Source organism: Lemur catta, chromosome 1 (genome assembly GCF_020740605.2).
Source record: "Lemur catta isolate mLemCat1 chromosome 1, mLemCat1.pri, whole genome shotgun sequence".
In the NCBI taxonomy this organism is placed as follows: domain Eukaryota; kingdom Metazoa; phylum Chordata; class Mammalia; order Primates; family Lemuridae; genus Lemur; species Lemur catta.
Window position 1 is genome coordinate 108,172,381 of NC_059128.1, and position 20,958 is coordinate 108,193,338.

Here is a 20,958-nt window from a genome sequence, read left to right on the forward strand (position 1 = left end):
CCCGGCATGGGGGAGCCTCCCTGAGTTCTCACGGAAGAGGCAGTACCACCGCCAGCTGCGTGGCAAAGTGGCTTGAGGTGTCAGCATGGACCAGTGGTGAGGCTTTCTAGGGAGCTTGTCCCTGGGACTGCAATACTTTCAGTTGACAAGGACACCGCAGCAAAACTGGTTCCTTCCTGGCAGGCAGCCAGAGACACACTGGCGGACCACACCATTCAGAAAGTTCGGCAGCGACCTAAGAGGCAGCTCGCTGAGCGAGATCGGAAGATCAGATGGTATTTGAGAAAAGAGGTTAAGCAAACTGAGCGGGAAGGTGGTGGTGGCAGGGGGGTGGGGGGTTTAGACAGAGCCCGTGGCTGCCACCCGGCGACATAGAACAGGCCACACTGGTTTCAACACCTAAAAGTCAGAGCAACTTGCAGGTGGTGCGTGGGTGGTGAGGAGGAGGGGCGAGGTCTGAGGGGCAGAAAAAAACCGAAACACAACAGTAATATCTGACTCAGCAAAGGTGCCGCCCACACCGGATCGCCCCGGTGAAAATACAACCCCAACGCGGTGAGGCCTGAGGACTGGGATGGTGGAGATCGGCTAACGGGGGTGGACGACAGCTGCGGGGGCGGCACGCCACCCTCCCCCAAATGACGCGGGACAGTGATCCAGAGACTGGCAGCTGGCTCACGTGTGCCCAGATGCAGGCACACCTGCACCGCCTTGAACTCTGCGGTCATGAGACCGGGAACCCTGACACCCCAGGGCAGGGAGCCTGGTGCCTCCCGGGGCAAGCCCTCTCCAGCACAGGGCACGAGGGAGAGTCTCAAAGTCCCTCCTGGGTGTGGCAGAAACAGAGGACATGCTGGCCCTGCTGCCTGCACCATGGCCTCAGATGACCCCTGGAGCCTCCCAGGGCTGGGCGACCTGGCTTTTAGGGACCCCTCTGCCAGCACCCAGGCCTCCATGGGACCCCTGCACGGCTGCAACCACAGCCAAAATCTGTGTCCCTTCTCCAGAGCCACACTCCTCTAGACATGTTTTTAAAAAATTGAGGTAAGATTTGCATAATATAAAATTAGCCATTTTAAACTGTACAATTCAGTGGTTTTTGGTGTATTCACAGTGCTTTGCAACCATCCCCTCTATCTAATTCCAGAACATTCCTATCACCCCAAAAGGAAGCCCCGTCCCCATCAGCAGTCACTCCCTACCCCCTCCCCCAGCCCCTGGCACCCACAAATCCACATCCTGTCTCTGTGGATCTGCCTGTTCTGGACATTTCATATAAATGGAGTCTCACACTGTGTGTCCTTCTGTGTCTGGCATCTCTCACTGAGCACGATGTCCTCAAGGTCCATCCACGCTGTAGCCTGTGTCAGAGCCTCGTCCCTTTTCCTAGCTGAGTGATAGTCCACGTGTGGAGGGACCACGTTGAGTTTATCCATCATCCGTTGATGGATGTTGGGTTGTCCCCACCTCTCGGCTCCGGTGGATAATGCTGCTGTAAACATTCACGTACATGCATTTGTTTGAGGACCCGTTTCAAGCCCTCAGAGTGCACACCCATGAGCAGAATTGCTGCGTCACCCCTCAAATGGCCTAAGCCAGGCCTCTGCGCCTGGCACTGTTGGGGCTGGATTTTGTGAAGTATCACTATTCAGAATTGGCATGTGTACATCTCTCTGATGGGAGGTCACACGCCCGAGGGTCACGGGAGTGGGAGATGGCTGGTCTTGCAGGACCAGGGTCAGGTGACCCAGGCACTCACCTTGTGCACAAAATTTAAGGGACTGCCAAAAAAAGTCAGCAATCAACATAAGTGATATTTTAATGCAGTATTACAAAAACTCAAAATGAATGTGCACAACCCACGATGAACAAAACATCATAATTTTCAACCAAGACAGTGACAGTGATGTGAGAGACACATTAGAGCCTGACGCTGAAGGAGAATCACAGTTACCGACCTTGTCTTGATTTAAAATTTTGAAATTGGCTTCCTTGTGGATTTCTGCATTGATTTTGAATTTTTAAAATAGAAATAATAAATAGGCTGGGCGAGGTGGCTCACGCCTGTAATCCTAGCACTTGGGAGGCCGAGGGGGGCAGATTGTTCAAGAGCAGCAGGAGTTCGAGATCAGCCTGAGCAAGAGCGAGACCCCATCTCTACTAAAAAAATAGAAAGAAATTAGCTGGACAACTAAAAAAAATATATACAAAAAATTAGCCGGGCATGGTGGCGCATGCCTGTAGTCCCAGCTACTCGGGAGGCTGAGGCAGGAGGATCGCTGGAGCCCAGGAGTTTGAGGTTGCTGTGAGCTAGGCTGACGCCAAGGCATTCTAGCCCAGGCAACAGCGAGACTCTGTCTCAAAAAAAAAAAAAAAAAGAAAAAAGAAATTCCATAAAATAGAAATAATAAATAATATTACACTGACATTAAATCAAACTAGAATGAATCAGAATATAAAATGGGTTCAGTTCAAATAAAATTAATGAGTTAATTTTTATTTTACATTCAAATATTATTTCTCTTGATCGCTGAGGTTTTTCAGCTCTACCTGCTGCACCCTGGGAACTGCCTGGGATTTGGGACCCTGACAGGTCTGAGTGACGACTGCTGCACCCTGGGAACTGCCTGGGATTTGGGACCCTGACAGGTCTGAGTGACGACTGGAGTTTAGCCGCCTCCTCAAGGCGGGACCTCAGGCTCCCTTCTCTGCATCGTGTTTTGGCCACTTCTGGAATCCCAGCTGTGCAGAGCGGCTGGGTGGGTTGGAGCGATGCCTGCCCACCTAGCCCCGAGTGCCGCTGCATGGAAAGGTCCCACCTGTTAACACTGGCCAGTGCAGCTGGGCTGTCATCGACGCCGCAGGGACCTGGAAGGGGCTGGCGCAGCCAGAGCTGTCTAAAGAGAAGCGAGGCACAGCTGGGGTTCCACTTTCATTTTCTGTTGGTCTTGCCGAGGAGGGACGGGAACAGCCACTGGCATAATTTTCTGAACCCCATGTTTTTTGTTGACAAATCTGGGGCAGTGACCAAGGCCCCCAACCCTGGGGTTGTTGGGGGGATGAATGAGGCAGTAATTGCACTCTTAGCATGTGACAGCCAGATGCATCCTGCCATCGAGGAGTTAAGTGTCCCTCTAGAGACTTCTGGAAACAGTCCTGGGCTGGGGAGGGAGGCAGGGGGGTCTCAGGCCTCTCTGCAGGTGAGCAGGGCCTCCTTTGGAGAACTTTCCACCACGCTGTCACCCTATGAGGCTTCAAGGAAGCACTGCGGCACTTTCTCAGAACATTATTTGTTTTGCAGATGGCACCGACAGGCACTTCCCTCTGCCACGCCTGGCCCCGAGCCACACGCAGCCAGTGCAGCCAGGGCTGTGTCCCGGCCGCCCTGCTCCTCGCCCCCCCCAGCTGGGTGGGATTCCAGCTCCCGCAAAGCAAGCTGGGAGGTGCCACTGAGCACTTGTTTCCAGCCCAGGACCCCACGGGGCTGGAGGCCAGTGTCTGGCGTTAGGGGCTGAACTGTGTAAAATCCAGGTTAGGGTGAAGTCCTAACCCCCAGGACCTCAGAACGTGACTGCAATAGGATCTTCGCAGGTGTGACTAGTTAAGACGAGGGTGTACTAGAGTAGAGTGGGCCCTAATCCAACATGACTGGTGTCTTTATAAGAAGGGGGACATTTGAACACAGGCACGCACACGTGGAGATCTCCGCGGGAAGACGGAGGCAGAGATTGGGGTGATACTTCCATAAGTCAGGGAGCGCCAAGGATGGCCAGGAAACTCCAGGACCTGGGACAGGCCTGGGACAGATCTCTCACGGCCTCAGCAGGAACCAGCCCTGCCTGCCGACACCTTGATCTTGGACCTCCAGCCTCTAAACTGAGAGAGGATAAATTTCTGTTGCTGAAGCCCTGTTGTGTGTAGCTCACTGCAACAGCCCTACCAAACCGACCCCTGGGGTTAGAAGGAATTGGCTTGCAGAGCCCATAACCGCCCCAGACTAGACACTGTAGAACAATCCGGTGGGACCCGGGAGGCACCACTGGCCGGCTGAGTAACGCTTGGTGAGCTGGTGAATTCACTGCACCTGCATGCATGAGGAAACTGAATGGTCCAGGGTGGTGTGTGCATCCCAACAGCTAAGGTCAGTCGCCACCACCAACAACCTGCCAGGCCCCGCCCCCACCTGCACACCGGGGCCTGGCGTCTAGGAGTGGGGGACCCAGGTCCCTGCCCCAAACCCTAGGAGGTTGATGTCACTTGGTGCAGAGGATGACTCAGGAAGGCAGAGGGTGGCTCAGGCGGCCTCAGCTAACGTGACAAAGACCATCTCTCTCTGCTGCAAGGGGCTGCCGCGTTTCAGAAGGGGCCTGGACCGTATTGGCCCTGGGCGGCCCCTGGGATCCGTTTCTCCTGGGCCAGGTTTGGTTTCAGTCCGGCTGAGGGTGCAGACACCTGCTGCCCCAGCACTAAACCTGGGACTCTCGGTTCCTACCGGGTGGGGGAGGGGACGAACTCAAAGCCAGCCACATGCCAGGCCAGGGAGACGCTTGTCAACCTTCTCACAAGTGACCACCCGGGCCCCGGTGGAGTGTCACACACATCTGTAAGGCCTGCGGGGTGGCTTCCCTCTCCCGATCTGCCTTCCGGGCAGTGGTGGGCAGTGTGGGCTCCCCCCACCCCGACCCTTACTAAGCAGCTCCGCCGAGGGCTCCAAGGCCCTGGCTAGACAGCCCCGGAGACGCGGGGTGGGCAGCGGTGGCTGGGAGCCGGGATTGAGAATGTCTCCACGCACACTGACTTCAGGGGACAGGAATTCCGGCAGGCAAGCGTCTAGACTGCGGTGTTTCTGGGACGCTCAGAGCTGGAGCTGGAGCCGGAGCCGGAGCCAGGAGCGGTCTCTGGAGGGCCAGGCTGTGCTGCCACCTGGTGGTCATGGCCAGACAGGACTCGCTGTCACCATGGAGTGGGCGCTTCGGGGTGAGGGGGTGTTGTGGTCACCACACCAGGACTGCATGGGGCTTGCAGTCTGGTGGGGAAGGACAGTGCCAAACCTGCACCTATTTAATACTTGACTTAATAATGCAATTTAAAAATCTTTCTTTTTTTAATAATTGGATTGACCTTGGTCCAAGGTCTCTCCCCCTGGGCACTGTGGACACTAGGGCTAGATCATTCTCTGGGGTGAGGCTGTCTTGGGCACTGCAGATGCTGAGCAGTGTCCCTGCCTCCACCCACCCCATGCCAGGAGCACCCCCCAGTTGTGACAGTCACAAATGTCCCCAGATGTCTCCCAGTGTCCCCTGGGTGGGGTAGGATCACCCCTGGGCAAGACCCCTGCCCTAGTCCAGGCTCTGAGGAGAGAGGGCAGAGGGGCAGGCAGCTCCAACAGGTGCCTGTGTTTTAGGGTCTTTCTCCTTCGATGACTGGGAGAGACACCATGGATATAAGATTTTATCACTCACAGGTCCCGGGGCCACATGCATGGACGTCAGGGACAGAGCCTACAGCACAGCAACTAGCAGTGTATATGGGAATAGGGTGTGGGTCACTTCAAGTTCAAGGGCAAATGCCTGAATGGTCCCTTCTAAGGAGGTGGCAGGAAATGGGGAGCCCAGTCTGCTGGGCGGGAGAGATGCCCTCTGGGTGTGGTGCAGAACTGGAAATCATGTCAAGGTGACTGAGCCCTGTGTTCAAAGTGGACCCCGTGGTGACCTAAAATGGTAGGCGTTGGCTACTGCACCCCCGCCCGTCCCCCAGCACCTGCCTTAGACAGGCCTGGGTGAGGAAGGGCCACGTGTGGCAGCAATGCCAGGGGTACGGGACAAGACTCCTTGGCTGGAGAAGGGCTGAGAACTGCGTTTTCCAGGAATTGGGCAAACAGAAATGTGAGAATCTGTGCTGAGAGCACACGCCCCCACCCAGGGCACCGGACCTTCCCTAGAGCCACACCAGGCCCCCCAGATGCGTCCCACACTCTCCAAAGCCCTGCACAGTGTGTCCGACCCGCCGGTTCCCAAATCATCTCTGTTATTGGACCACAGCAGGGGGTCCCCCCCAGGGGGGATTCTGCCCGCCAAGGGACACTGGGTGATGTCTGGGGACGTCTGTGGTTGTCACCACTGGGGGTACTCCTGGTGTGGTGCAGGTGGGGGCCAGGGATGCTGCTCAGCACTTGCAGTGCCCAGGACAGCCCCACCCCACAGAGTGACCTTGTTCACTGTGTCTCCAGGTCTCTGCCAGCCCCGAGAGTCCTCGATTCAGGTTTCCCAGGACGAGGCTGGGGACGTTGGTCTGTGGTGGGCTGGGGGTCAGGGGACCTGGGCTGACTCCTCCTCTCTCAGAGCTTCCGCACGCCCTGCCTGAACAGGGTAAGGGCTGTCCTCTGTAGGACCCCAGGATTTGGGAGCCACTGGGACATCGTCCTGAAGTTATGTCACCCATTCCACGAAGCCAAGGGGCTAAGTGGCTGTAGCCCTGGCCTCCCAGAGGGATGTCAGCTGTGGCTTGTGACTTGGACTTCCGGGAAACTGACACCTGAGGCCGGGAGGGAGCCCCAGGGCAGCTGCCTGCTTCCAGCAAGCTCCAGGTGGGGGCTGGTAGGGGAGTGGAGGGAGGAGCCCAGACGGTTCCTGCAATGCCCTTGGCACCCCCGCTGTGGGGGAGCTGGCTGCATCAGGGAGGGCACCGTGGGCTCTGAGCTGTGCCACGTGCAGGAACAAAATGACGCCAGCTGAGTCAAGGCTGTTCCCAGTAGCAGGAGCCTTTCAGAATCTCCATCGGACCATGTGCCTCCTCGGCTCACAAGACCCCCCACCTCCCCGCTGCCCTCGCACCCCCAGGAGCAAAATCAGACACTTCACAGTGGCCTGTCGGCTTCTCAGAAGTCCCTAGCCACTCAGCCCTCCCAGAGGCATCCTCTTGGCACAGGACATTTGCACGGCTCTGCTAGACTTTCCTCCAATGCTCTTACAACCTGCCCTTGTCTCTGCAGGATCTCTGTTCTGATATCCCCACCTTTCAGTGAAGCCTTCCTTTTTTTTTTTTTCCTCCTAAAGAGACAGGGTCTTTGCTGCTCTGTCACCCAGGCTGGAGTACAGTGACGTCATCACAGCGCACTGCAGCCTCAAACTCCTGGGCTCAACTCAAGTGATCCTCCTGCCTCAGCCTCCCGAGTAGTTGGGACTAAAGGCGCCACCACCACCATGCCCAGCTAATTTTTATATTTTTTTTAGAGATGGGGTCTTGCTATGTTGCCCAGGATGGTCCCCAACTCATGGGCTCAAGTGATCCTTCCATCTCAGCCTCCCAAAGCGCTGGGATTACAGCGTCCCTGGCCTCCACCCACTCCATGCCAGGGGCAATGCCCTTCCCCTGGGTCACAGCAACTGAAAATGTCCCCAGACTTTACCACGTGTCTCGTGGGGGACAGAACTGTCCCCAGATGAGTTAGAGGATCCCATCCCCTCCCTGCCAAGACTTTGTATCCCATAATCACCTCACACAAAATGTAGAGTTGGAAAGTATGTCATGGACACAGCCAAAAGGTACCCATCAGGTCAGGACGTGTCCCTGTAGGAGACCCTCTGAATCAGGGACGGGCAGACCAGTGTCTGTGGGCTGCCTGTTTGTGTAAATAAAGTTTTATCGGCAAACAGCCACACCTATCCCTTGACACGTTGTCCATGGCGGCTTTTGTGTTACATCGGCAGAGCCAGGTAGTTGCCAGGGACCATCTGAGGCCAGATGCAGAGCCAGGCTGGCTGTACCCCAGAGAATGATCTGGCCCCAATGTCCACGGTGCTGAGGGGGAGAGACCCTGATTTAACTATTTGGACAAGAATCATGCTCAATCCCTAGCTCACACTAGACACCAGAATAAAATCCCAGGGGGTCAGATGGTGGCAGGGCCGTCCTGGGCACTGCAGGGTCCATCCACTCCATGCCAGGGGCACCCCCAGTTGTGACAACCAGAGATGTCCCGAGACATCACCTGGTGTCCCCTGGGGGCAGATATGCCCCAGTTGAGAACCTGGGTTTTCGGGGAGGCTAAGCCCACCAGCCTCGAGGGGTCAAGCCCACCCAGGTCCCTGCAGCTCTGACCCCATCTCGGGCTTCGAGTCCTGGGGACCGTGTTGGTCTGACCAAGAAGCTACATGAGACCCACCCAGACCCAGGACGTCCTGCAGGACACCTGGCCATGGTGCCTCATGACTGTCCACATCCCCTCACCACCTGCAGCCCTGCAGGGTCTGTCCCCAGCTCCCTCCTCTGCTCCCAAACCCCCCCTCCAGGGAGCCTTCCCCCCTGCCCTCCCCCCTGCCTCCAACACCTGCCTAGAGACAGTCTCTTCTTTCTCCTCTCAGCCCCGCCCCATCCCATTTCCTTGTTTTCTAAGATTCTGTTTCGTTTTCTTGTGTGCCTCATGCCTCGGTGTGACGTGCCATCCTGCGCTGGAATGGATGCCCCCTGAGGACAGGACTTTATTCTATCTGAGTCAGGCTGGTCTCTAGCAGCTAGACTGTTGCTGGCACACAGTAGGTGCTGCTGGGTCAATATTTGCTGACCCACCATCCACCCTCCACCCGCTGGCTTGTCCATCTTGCTGACCCCTGGGCACCAGGCACTGAGGACAAAGGTCTCGCCCTCCTCTAATGGAGCTCTCAGCCACATTTCTTTCTTCTGTTCTATTTTTTTAAAAATAAACATTTTATTTAGAGTAATTTTAGATTTACAGGAAAGTTACAAAGATAGTATAGAAAGTCCCCGCCTATGCCCCGCCAGCTTCCTCTTGAGGTGACATCCTGGTTACAGCTGAGTAACGGACACAGGCACGTTACTATTAAGCAAACTCCACACTTCATTCAGGTTTCCTCAGTTTCCCCTCATGCCCTTTCCTGCCCCAGGGCCCTGCGCAGGATCCCATGTGGCATTTAGTTGTCACAACATCTAAGGCTTCTTTGGGCTGTGACAGTTTCTTGGTCTTTCCTTGGCATTTTCACTAATTTTCTTATTTGTGTGTTTTGGAAAATAGTTATTTTCCATGTAAAAAAAAAGTGTCATTTTTGTTACCCTAAGAGTTTATTATTGTTATTTTTAACGCATTAATACATATTGCACATTTTCTTGGTTTTAATTTTAAATATAGCAAATATCGATAAAAAAAAAACCCACATAAATAAAAGCTCTTGGGAATCTTCAGGACCAGAAAGTTTGAGAAACTTTGTCCTGAGCCAGGAGTTGCCAAACTGTGGCCCTTAGGCTGCCACTGGCTCACTGGTGTTTTTGTAAATAAAGTTTTATTGGTACACGGCCAAGCCCATCTGTTTACATGTTGCCTGTGGCAGATTTTCCACTACAGTGGCAGAGACTGCCTGGTCAGCAAAGATTGAGACTTCACAGGCGGGCTCTTGCAGAAAAGTTTGCTACTCCAGGTCTAGACTATAGCAATGTTGCAGCAAGGGCTCGTCTGTAATTAGCCAAACCATATCCACAGTGCAGCACCCACAGACGTCAGACTGCCACTGCCACGTCCATCACGTACTGCCTGCTAAAGCAAATGTCACCATGGAGTATCACTCAGTCAGGAAAAGAGATGAGGCTCTGACACAGGCCACAGCATGGAGGGACCTTGAAGACATCGTGCTCGGTGAGAGACGCCAGACACAGAAGGACACACAGTGTGAGACTCTGTTCATATGAAATGTCCAGAATAGGCAGATCCACAGAGACGGGACGTGGATCTGCGGGTGTCAGGGGCTGGGGGAGGGGATGGAGAGTGACCACTATGGGTCTGTGGCTTCTTTTGGGGTGATGGAATGTTCTGGAATTAGATAGAAGTGATGGTTACACGACTCTGAATGTGCTAAAAATCACTGAATTGTACACTTTTAAAGAGTGAATTTTGTACTTTGTGAATTATATCTCAATAAAGCTATTTTTTTTTAAAAAAGAAAGAGAAACATACTTGTAAAATAAAAGTGGACACGCCTGCATTTTGGCTCCAGGATGGTCACTGCTCCCCCGTAATCCCCCCACAGCCAGAGGAACGGCCTTCAGCCTGTCCCCAACACCCCAGAGCAGTTCCCGTGCACCAGGAAACCTGCCACCCAAGGGGCCGCTAAGCCACTAGACCAACAGGATATTTAAAAAAGGTGAAACAAGTTAGAAAGATCTCAGGCAAGAATCCAACATTTTCGGGCAATTAAAAGCAAAAGCAAAGATTTCATTGAAACATCCCAGCTGTCAGTGGGTTTCTTGGGGCCATATTGCTGGCCACCCTGGGGGGCTGGGGATGTGCACACGCCATCAGGTCCCCAGCCAAGCCACCGGTGTCCTGCAGAGAATGGACACCCTGGGGCTGGAAGTGCTGACCTGATTCGAGGCAGAGTTCTGGGACCCTGGGTAACCCCCCCAGCCTGGGCTTCTACTTGCGTTTATAAAAGCGGTGACGTGTCCCCTCCCGCAGGGCACTCTGAAGGCTGGAGGTTACACACAAGCTGCAGCCTTGAGCAAACAGGGGCCCCATCAACCGTCAACCATCACCTTTTACCTTTTTCTGGGTTGACCTTCCCTCCCCACGACCGACCGCAGTTGTTTACTGAGGACTGAGGACAGCCCAGCTCCCCTGCAGAGGGTGGAACCCCAGAAAGTGACTGCTATGCACTGAACTGTGTTCCCTTAAAACCCATACATTGAAGCCCTAACCCTCCCAACACATGTGACTGCATTTGCAGATGGGGTCTTTAAAGACACTATGAAGGTTAAATGAGTCATAAGGGTGTTTTTATAAGGATGCGTGTCCTTTTCAGAAGAGGAAGAGACAGTGGAGTTGCACACGCACAGAGAAAAGGCCACGTGGGAACACAGCGAGGAGGCGGCCCCCTGCAAGCTGAGGAGAGAGGCTTCAAGAGAAACGCACCTGCCCACACCTTGATCGTGCACCCACAGCCTGTGCTATGGCGAGGAAATGAATGTCTGTTGTTGGAGCCGCCCCGTCCGCAGTGGCCCCAGCAGACGGAGACAGAGACCTTACTTGGAAAGGGGGCCTCCACCCTTTGCAGATGTCACTGGCTAAGACAAGGTTGTGCTGGGGTAGTGTGGGCCCTAAGTCCAAAGACAAGTGTCCTCGCAAGAGACAAAAGAGGAGAAGACAGAGGAGGCGGCTGCATGGAGACAGAGGCAGAGACTGGAGCGATGTGGCCACAAGCCAAGGGACACCTGAAGTCCCCCAAAGCTGGAAGAGGCAGGAAGGAGCCTCCCCTGGAGCCTCTGGAGGGAGGTCGGCCCTGAGACACCTTGACTCTGGGGGTCTGGCCTCCAGGACTGTGCAAGAAGAAATGTGTGTGGTTTTAAGTCCCCTAGGTCTGTGGTCACCTGTCACAGCAGCCACAAGAGACTCATCTGCTCTCCTCTCTCCCCTCCGGATGCTGTTCGCCGCTGAGGAGCAAGTTCAATGCACAAAACCCCCTCTGACGATTTAAAGATCACTTCCTCCCCACCTCCGTCCCTATGAGCATTCAGGCTGCCCTTCGGTAACTGCCACACGGCACCTTTCCCGGAGGGTCCCTTCTTCTTCTTTTTGGTGGGGCAGATTATTATTAAACTGCGGCTGTGCCCTGGGCAAGCTGCCAGGCACTCGGGCTGCCCCACCACAGCCCTGCCCTTGGCGTCCCCTCCACCCGGGGGTTTTAGGCTTACGAAGGTGCGAGATGTCGCCCTGCAGAAATAATCAGTCAGAAATGAAGGCGAAGAGACCCAGAAACTGGTGACGCCACTTGCTTCCGGGAAGGGGAGCCCAAAGCCAGCAAGCCAGCGGGGAGGGAGGCTTCACTGTCACTGTACAACACTTGCATGCTTTGCATTTTTTTTTTTTTTTGAGACAGAGTCTCACTCTGTTGCCTGGGCTAGAGTGAGTGCCGTGGCGTCAGCCTAGCTCACAGCAACCTCAAACTCCTGGGCTCAAGCGATCCTCCTGCCTCAGCCTCCCGAGTAGCTGGGACTACAGGCATGTGCCACCATGCCCAGCTAATTTTTTCTATATAGATTTTTAGCTGTCCAAATCATTTCTTTCTATTTTTGGTAGAGACGGGGTCTCGCTCAGGCTGGTCTCAAACTCCTGACCTTGAGCGATCCGCTCGCCTCGGCCTTCCAGAGTGCTAGGATTATAGGTGTGAGCCACCGTGCCCAGCCCATGCTTTGCATTTTTATGCCACGGGCACAGTCCTTGCCCAATGCAAAGCCTTTGCTCCTCTTCCTGGGGCCCAGGTGAGCGGGGAGGGACGAGCTGCTTCTTGGCCCAGCTCCTGGACTCTGAGGCTCAGCCTGGGTTCCCTGCTCTCCCGGAAGGGACGGAGGTGACCACAGGCTGGGCAGAGGTGCCACAACAGGGCAAAAGGGTGTTCCATACGCAAAGGAACCGAAAGCAGAGACCCAGACACATATTCGCACACCACGTTGTCAGCCACAAGGTGTGTGGCGGACAGACAAATGGACAAACACAACATGGTCCGTCCACACACTGATTCTGGGTGGACAGAATCACACAGCCACGAAAAGGGACAAGGCTCTGACACAGGCTTCAGCATGGAGGGACCTTGAGGACATCGAGCTCAGTGAGAGACGCCAGACACAGAAGGACACACAGGGTGAGACTCCATTTATATGAAATGTCCAGAACAGGCAGATCCACAAAGACAGGAAGTAGGATGGTGGGTACCAGGGGCTGGGGAGGGGGTGGGGAGTGAGTGTTTCATGGGGACAGAGCTTCAGTCTGGGAAGACGAGAAAGTTCTGGAGACGGAGGGTGGTGACGGTTGCACAGCAATGTGCATGTGCTTAATGCTACTGACCTGGGCACTAAAAATGGTTAAGATGGTAAATTTTATGTTACATGTGTTTTACCACAATTAAAAAAGAGTCCCCCACCTCTGTCTGGCTTTGTTCCTCCTCCTGAGCAGCTGTGAGCAGTGCAGGCCTGGTGGCCCTGCAGGCAGCTGTTCCCAGCAGTGTCCCAGGCCCCCTCCCTCTGCAGGAGGCGGGGCCTGGCCAAGCCTTCTGGGAAAGCCTGGGGTGGGGGAGGAACCTTTCCTAATGACCCCCAGGCAGTGGCAGGCAGGCAGGAGATCTGCGAGCTCTCCGGTGTTTACTGAGCCTCTGAGCCTGGAATTCTCTGCTCTGAGGGCCAAGCCGCTCCTGCCCCGGGGAACAGGAAACCCAAGGTCGGCTAAGGGCAAAGAAGCCACTGCCCAGCTGTCATCCTTCCTGGGGGACACAGAGCCGGGGATCCCCAGGCTGGGGTGGACTCTTTTTGTTTACTTCCCCGGGGGCTTGGGCTCTGTGCCAAGGGGTCACGTTCTGTCCCTGGGGGTCCCCCAAAGTCTCTCTCCTCCTTGGGCAAGGGCACAGACACCGGATCAGGGAGCAGGGGTCCAGGGTTCCAACACCAACCTGTGGGCCTCCCACTCACTTCCTGGTGTTTCCATGGTTACCAAGGAAGCCAGAAAAGGAACAGTCTTCGGGAAGGAAGAGGACAGGGCCCAGAGAGGGGAACAGAGGGAGCGAGAGGGCCCAGCCCTGCTTGGGGGACAGGACGCTTCCAGGAATGTACATGGACGCTGAGCACTTCATGTTTCCAAGATGCCCTCCCTGTGCCTGGGCACGGGACAAGGACCTCATAGCTGATTGCATCATTTATTCCTCACATGACCCTGGGCGGTGGGGTGCTTATCACCCCAATTTTACCAAAGAGAAGGGGAGGGTGAGAAGGAGGCTGGAGCCAAACCAACTGATTGTTGTCATGGGTGGGGCTGGAACCCTCCATGGCTCCCTCCTGCCCTTGGGACCTGTGGCTCCTTGCTCCCTCCCCCTCACTGTGCCTGAGGTCCTGGGTCCAACTCCTGTGTGCCCTGTCCCCTAACGAGTCAGTTCCAGAGTTCTGTCCATATTCAACTCAGATGTCACTTCCTCCAGGAAGCCCTCCCTGAAGCCCCACGTAAGGCCTGTTGCATGGGCACCTGCTTTCACCCTCGGGCAGTGCTGTCTTGATCAGTTCACTTGATTAGGGTCTCAACTGGGACAATTCTGTCCCCTCAAGGTGACACTTGGCAGTGTCTGGGGACATCTGTGGTTGTTAACAATGGAGGGAGGGGGAGCTCCTGGCATGGAGTGGGTGGAGGCTGGGGACATAGCTCAGCATCCTGCAGGGCTCAGGACGCCCCCACATTAGCAGCGGCAAGCCCACCCCACGGTGCCAGGAGGAGGACCCTGGTTAATGGTTTGCCAGGGGCACCCAAGGGTGTGGTTCCAGCCCCAAATCCCTGCTGCTACCTCTCTTCCCGCCTCCTCCGTGTGCCTTGTCCTCTCTGCACCTGCTTCCTCTGGCCCCAGCTTCCTTCAAGGACGGCCACAGCTGGCAGCCTGCACGACTTGAACACCTGTCCTGGAGTGCCAGCCAGCCTGGCTTTCTGTCCCTGCCAGCTGCTCCTGGGTCCCCATCTCACGAGGGGCAGAGAATGACTGGCTCAAGGCTTGCCTGTCATTACGAGCAAAGCTCTGAATCAGACAGAGTATTAGTCAGAGAGCCGGGGAACAGCATGTCACATTCCGGGAGGCTAATTAGCTCAGACCTCAGCTCTGGCAACTGACTCAGCCCGGGCGGTCCATGTGATTGTTACTCCTTCCAGGGCCACAACAGTTATGTTCTGGAGGTTTCACTCACTGTCCCATGGTGTCACTGGTCCTGGCCACAGACTCACCTGTGTGCAGGAGGTCAGGTGAGGCTATGTCCCAGATCTTTCATTCTTTCCTTCTTTCACTCACTTGCTAAACATCTCACGGGGACTTGGACCAATGCCTGATCTTAACGAGCTGACGTCTGATCCCAGGTGACAATCACAAAACAGTTGCCCTGTGGCCCTGGGCAGTTACTTGGCTTCCCTCAGCTACTATTCTTGTCATCTGTGAAATGGAGACAATCCGCTCCACTGCAACATAGCAGGTGTATTAGTCAGCTACTGCCACGTAACAAATCGCCACAGACTCCACAGTTAAAACAACACCCCTTTGTCATTTCACAGCTTCTGTGTGTCAGGGGTCTGGCACGGCTTCGTGGGGTCCTCAACTCAATCTTGTAAGATTCCATTCGTGTAAGCCTGGAATCACATCAGTATTGGCTGGGCTGAGTCTTCACTGGAATTTAGGGTCCTCTTCTAAGCTCCTTGGGGTTACTGCAGAATCCGTTTCCTTGCAGCTGTAGGAAAGAGGCCCCTGTTTTCTCGTGGCTGTTGGATGCGGGGTGCACTCAGCTCCTAGAGGCCACCCTTGGGTCTCTGCCACATGGCACCCTCCACAGGCCGCTCTCTGTTTGCTTTCTTTAGGGCCAACAGGACTAGAGCTGCTGTTTCCCTGGGGCAGAGAGGAGGAGGAGGGTGCGGGTGGGGGCAGAGGTCCTGGCAGAAGCTCCCCTGGACGTGTGAGAGGCTGCAGCTCGCTGGGGAAAGGGGGAATCTTTAATCAGTAGTGCCAGGAAAACTGGGTAAGTGCTTGGAAAAGAAACGAAATTTAGATCCCTGGATTACGCTGTGGGCTGAAATCAATTCTGGGTGACTGCAGAGTTCACATTGAAACACACAGGCCCATACATAATCACGGACACACACACACAAGCATGCATGTGCACACACATGTGCACAAACAGGCACATACACACAGATGCACACATGTACATGAGCACCCACACAAACATGCATACACTCCCCCCATGCAAACATACACCCGCACACACAAACACATATACATACATATACACAAGCACCCACAAAACATGCATACACTCCCACACAAACATACACCCCCCCCACACATGCACACTCACATAACACATTCACATACACATGAACAAACACATATACACACATATATAAAAAACAACACAAAGATGCATACACTATCCCCACACATGTACACGTGTGCACTCACATACACAAGCACCCATACAAACATGCATAAACTCCCCACATATAAACATACACACAAACATAAACATGTACATACATGTGTGCACTCACACACACATGCACACAGGTGGATGTCTGCTGACTAAATGGATGAACCAGAGGGAAGGAAAAAGAATCCCAGTGCCCACACCATCAGTGACCATGGCCAGGTGGAATCACACTGGGGGCCGGCTGGCAGAACTGAGAAAGGGCCCTGGGGGATGTGGCGACCCCTTGGGCCCACAGCCAACGAGGCACCCTCCGGCCCCCACTTGGCTCCCCCATGTCCCCCGTCCCCTGACTTCTCATCATACGTGAGTGTCACCCCCGTGTGTGTTTTGAGTCAAAGGCGGCCGAGGTTGGATGACTCTGCAGTGACCATGTTTGCAGCATCCCTTGTTCTGTGGGAGGCTGACTGTGCAAGAGGTTGCTTAGCAACGGGCACGCATGCGCGCTGCGGCTGCCCTGCAGAGTGGTCCCCTGCCCAGTCCTTGCACACCGGAGCCTCTCCAGGTGTCCAGCTTCAGCTCAGGAAAATTGGGTGGTGACAGTCACCGACCCTTAAGAAGGACTGAGAGGACATCTGTGACAGGCCTTGACCTGAAGGGCTCCAAAGAGAGGGTTTGTTTGCTGGGGCTTGAGCAGGAACCACAGTAAGTTGGTCAGGCAGGGAACAGACAGAATGATCTTGACTCACCCTCGAGGCAAGGTTCTCAGGCACCAGGGTCTCACCCTGGGCACTGTGGGCATTCGGGGCTGATCCCTCCCATGCATGGCAGGACACTGAGCTGTGTCCCTGGTCTCCATGCAGGCACACCCATCAATCCAGATACCCAAAAATGTCTTGGGGACAAAAGTGCCTCCAGCTGAGACCCCCTGAGTGAGGGGATTTCACAGGCCCCAAGAGACTCAGCATCCCACCATCAGCTTCCCTGCTGAGGTCCTAGGAGGCTGCACACGTTTAATTCCACAACTGAATGGGGAGGGAGGGAAGAGGGGAGTCCCATGGGCTGGGGATCCCCTGGTCTGTACCGTCTGCCTCATCAGGAGTTTACTCTGGTGTCCAGCGTGAGCAGGGAATAGACCCAGTTTTTATCCCCAAATAAGTATTAATAATTCAGGGTCTCCCTCCCCCCCTGCACTGTGGACACTTGTGAGGATTGTTCTCTGTGGGGGGCCATCCTGGGCACTGCAGGGTGCTGGGCAGCATCCGTGGCCTCCACCCACCCCATGCCAGGAGCTTCCCCTAACCATGACAACTACAAATGTCCCCAAACATGGCCCAGTGTCCTTTGGTGGGGAGGGCAGGATCACCTCCAGGTGACCCCTGCTGTAAAGGGTCAAGGTTGTGTCCAAGCTCCCCTGCCACCTTGGGAAGCACCACGTGTCCGCGGCTGCAGACTCAGTGGCAACAGGGTGCAAGAAGGGGGTTTCAGGCACTGGGGGCCGTGGCAGAGGCCCCTGGGGGGTTCAGCGTGGCACTCCCTAATTACATGTCTACTGTACAGGTTTTTTGTGGGGAAAGCAGCAGCGGCAGCCTGTGACCTTCTGTGAGCAGAACATTTTAAGGTTTTGACAGTATAGCTTGGCAGTTCTTTCAGAGGAACAACTTGTCCACGGAAAAAAACTGATAATGATGTGCATTTCAACATGCCCAGGACAGGCTGAAAGCCGGGAACCAGCCGGGGGGAAGAGGTGCACTGTGACGGGCAGGCTGGGGTTGGAGTTTGCTCACTGCACAAGGGCCGCTCTCGAAATAAAAGGCTCCGATAATGCTCTTGGCAGAAATGCTCAAAAACTCCCAGGGAGAACAAAGGGCTATCAGAAAAACATGCTTCGATTTGGAGGTCACAGAGTTCTTTTGTACTGCACGCAGTAAGCAAAGAGGACAGCGAAGTGCTTATGTTGGGACAGGGACTGCCACCACGGCGCTGTGGATACTGGGGCCATCCTGGGCGCTGCAGGGCCCTGAGCAGGGTCCCCGGCCCCCACCCACCCCATGCCAGGAGCACCCCCCTCCCCAGCTGTGACAACAATAAATGTCCCCAGACACTGCCCAGGGTCACCCCTCCAATTTGTAGAGGCAGAATCACCGCCCCCGTGAGACCCACTAACAAAGTTAAATTTCAAACGGTTCAAGATTTAAGTGTAGCACATGCAGCCAGTACAGAATACAGATGATTTTTTTTTTTTTATAATCTTAAAATCTGGAAGAGTGCCACACAAAACAAAGGCAAACACTGATGTATGAAAAACATTGAAAATCCTCTGTGGCAAAAGCCACTGTAAGCAAAGTCGAAAGACGTGCTCGGAAAAATATTTGCAGAGTTCAAACGAACGTATATAAAGACTTCAAACAAATCGAGGAGAGACAGAGACCTCAGCAGAGAGGTCAGCAGAGAACACGTCGGGCGACGCGCCCAAGAGACACCTGAGAGAGCGGGGTGCTTGCACCCGCAGCCCGGGAGAGAGGACCTGTTCTCACTTGTCAGGTTGGCAAAGATTTAAAGACTGTATTGGGAGGGTGGAGAAATGGGCACTCCTGGAGGGAACCGGGACATTTCTGGAGGTCACTGTAGTCCAATGTCAAAAAGTCAATCACACACACGCACACAGAGCATGGCGAGTCTATTTACAGGTGTTTACAGGAAACCACAGCCATCCAAGGGTTTACAAAGGTGGCGAGAAGAAAGAAAGAAAGGAAGGGAGAAAGGAGAGAGAGAGAGAGAGAGAAACACTCCAGATGCCCATCCAGGGAGAATCACTTAAATAAATTACAAAATCATTTACAAGGGAATAAATGGCCATGCCCTGTCACATGGAGTATTAAGCAAGCCTTAACAACGATGATGGAAATCTAGAGTTATTGACAAGAGGCCCATTCATCAAAATGAGCACCTTGAAGAACAAAATCCTATTCAGCTAGAATCGTACATGTGGACGTAATTCACAAACAGATCCCGGGACGTGCTCACCGGGACGGGAACAGCGGTCACTGTCGGGTGGGTGGGGGAGGGCTTGGCGTTCCTCTTTGTACTTTTCTTCATTCATTTTAATTTTTTTTTTTTTAACAAGAAATCTGTCTGACTTTGACTTCAAAGACGGGATAGGCAGGGCTCCCTCGTTTCTCACGCACACACACGCACCCCACACGCGTCCTGCCCAACAAAGTTAAACACTGAGATCTGTTTTGCACCAGGCCGAGCACAAACAAGCCCAAAGAGACCAGGACTCCAGTTCCAGCTTTGCTGCTAACTTGTTCTCTGGCTTTGGGGACAGCCTGTCTCTTGCGTCTCTGTCCCAACGCGTCTCCCTGGGGCTGGGACCTCCTTCCTCAGCCCAACTCACTCGGCAGGGTCCTGCTCTTGCCCGAAGACCCGGGAGGAAGGTCTGGGCTGGAGGCAGGTGGTGCTGGAATGCCATCCTCTGGGCCCCTGGCTCCCCTCGAAGATGGTGACCAAAAATCCAGGCTGCTGCCTCAAAATTGCCCTGTCCCCCATGTGGCCTTGGGGCCGTAGTTTGCAACCCCAGAGCAGGCAAGCTGGAGAGGGAAAGAGCTGCCTGACCTGGAAGACACACTCTGTGGCCTGGGGGCAGACGGCTCTATGACGGCTTTCCTGTGAGACAGAATTATAAACTCGAAGCCTGAATTACAGCAGCGCAGTAGCCTGTCCTGTCTTAGCCCGGCGGGTGAGCCGCAGCCATGCCCACTCCCGGGCGCACTGCCGGCTCTTTGCGTGTGTTCACTCGGAGCTCTCACCGGGCACAGACTGCTGACCTAGCAGAGCATGACACCAAACCCAAACCAACCGCTCAGAGAGTTTCGATCTCGCCAGGGATGAAATACCTTCAGGTCAAGTTGCTGTGTATAGCTTGATACTATGAAATTATGGAAGTTATTAATGATGGGAATTAATACTATGAAATTAAGGACAGGTACTCCAGCAATCGGCAGGTTTCCTCCCCACCCCAGGGTAGTCCCAAGAAGGGACCCGGGTATGGGCAACTGATCCCTGTGGTCACAGTCCCGAGACACCCAGCCCCAAGATGGCCAGAGTCACGCCTGGTGGACCCCCGCTGCAGTCTCCCTTCTTGCTCCTTAAAATCTTGGGGACATGTGGGATCAGGCCAGGGAGGAGCCCAGCTCAGCTCACACCTCCAGCGGGTTCCACTCCAGCAGAGGGACTAACAGAGATGCCCAAGTCCTAATCTTTGGAATTTGTAGATATGTCACCTATGTGGCAAAAGGGACTCTACAGATGGGATTAGGTTAAAGATCTTGAGACGGAAGGTCACCCTGGATGACCTGGGGGCCCAGTGTCAGCACAGGGTCCTCCCATTGAGGAGGCTGGATCGGAGGATCGCTTGAAGGATTATCAAAGAGTGACACCCTGTCTCATAAAAATAAAATAAGAGCCCAACACCAAACACCTGTGGTGTGGCCAGCCCCAGTGAGCTCCTGGAACTTTTCTTTTTTAGAGACAGGGTCTCGCTCTGTCACCCAGGCTGGAGTGCAGTGGTGTCATCACAGGTCACTGCAGCCTCAACCTCCTGGGCTCAAGTGATCCTCCTGCCTCAGCCTCCAGAGTAGCTGGGACCATGGGCATGTGCCACCACACCTGGCTAATTTTTCCATTTTTTTCTAGAGACAGGGTCTCCATATGTTGCTGGGGCTGGTCTCGAACTCCTGACCTCAAGTGATCCTCTCGCCTTGGCCTCCCAGAGTGCTGGGATTACAGGCGTGAGCCACTGCGCCCGGCCACCTGAAACTTTTTAACACCCTCCCGGCTCTGCCTCACCTTCCTACCATGGTGTTGCTGTCTGTTCTCTTTCCGACTGAGATTTTTTGTTTGTTTAATGGCCTCACTGGGGTAAGATTTACATACCCAAAGACCCACGCGTCTTTAAGCGCACACAGTTGCAAGAGTTTCAGTTAATTTATATGGTTGTGCAACCAGTGGCAAAAT

At 54.5% G+C, this 20,958-nt stretch overlaps 1 protein-coding gene across 1 annotated transcript in view; it reads right to left on the minus strand.

The window, feature by feature from the left end:
* Positions 1–20,958, minus strand: part of GNG7 (G protein subunit gamma 7) — a 123,672-nt gene that overhangs the window by 64,981 nt on the left and 37,733 nt on the right. The gene's annotated exons all lie outside the window — the stretch shown is intronic.